Source organism: Triticum dicoccoides, chromosome 1B (assembly GCF_002162155.2).
Source record: "Triticum dicoccoides isolate Atlit2015 ecotype Zavitan chromosome 1B, WEW_v2.0, whole genome shotgun sequence".
In the NCBI taxonomy this organism is placed as follows: Eukaryota; Viridiplantae; Streptophyta; class Magnoliopsida; order Poales; family Poaceae; genus Triticum; species Triticum dicoccoides.
In genome coordinates this window covers 604,978,246-604,979,006 of record NC_041381.1, presented here as the reverse complement: position 1 = coordinate 604,979,006, position 761 = coordinate 604,978,246, and the positions used below count along the sequence as shown (strand labels likewise).

At 43.2% G+C, this 761-nt stretch overlaps 1 non-coding gene across 1 annotated transcript; it reads right to left on the bottom strand.

Annotated features, from left to right (window-relative positions):
* Positions 1-396: 396 nt before the first annotated feature.
* Positions 397-468, bottom strand: TRNAT-CGU. Its single transcript has one exon. It is a non-coding gene; the product is annotated as a tRNA-Thr (tRNA).
* Between the last annotated feature and the right edge of the window lie 293 nt (positions 469-761).

Genomic DNA, 761 nt, shown 5'->3' with positions numbered 1-761 from the left:
TTCTATTTATTCTTATCAACTAAATGATCTCTACTCCTAATGTCTCAGTTGGTAGTCTCCGTTTCGGGTTTATTTTCGTCCCACCTCCCGAGTGAGGGAGAGGGGGAGAGAGAGTGAGGAAGAGGGAGGGAGAGGGTGTGTGTGTGTGAGAATTTGATGGTAAAAAAGCTCGTCGATGTCACTTAATATGTATGAGAATATTCAATGTAATATTAACATAATTGATATTGAATTTTTAAAGTTAATGTGGCCCCATTGCAACGCACGGGCGTTCTTCTAGTTAGTGGTAGTATGCGAATGCTGGTTGCTGCCACTTGCGAATTTTGGGGTCTAGAGGAGTGACAGTAAAAAAAATTCAAAAGAAAAGGATTTTCGAAAAAAGCTAATTTTAATTTTAGCCCCCGGTGAGGATCGAACTCACGACCTTTCCCTTACGAAGGGAACGCACTACCACTATGCTACGGAGGCGGTCTGTTGGTTGCTTAGTTATGTAACTTTACTTAGTGAGTAGTGCAGAAATCAAATGGCCGCCGGGCAGAAGTTGTGTACCGATCCAGAGTTATTCTGAATGAACCATCGTAATAGATCAGATCTGAGTCATTTTCGCAAAAAGGAGAATGCGAGGGCTTGTTCTGGAGTTTGGTTTGCGCGATATGGATCAACAAACTAAACGAAAGTTCAGAGGCGCACAACTTGAGATCAACAGACCAGTTACGACTGATCTTGTGTCGCATGTACATGCATGCCACGCGACGCCAGCA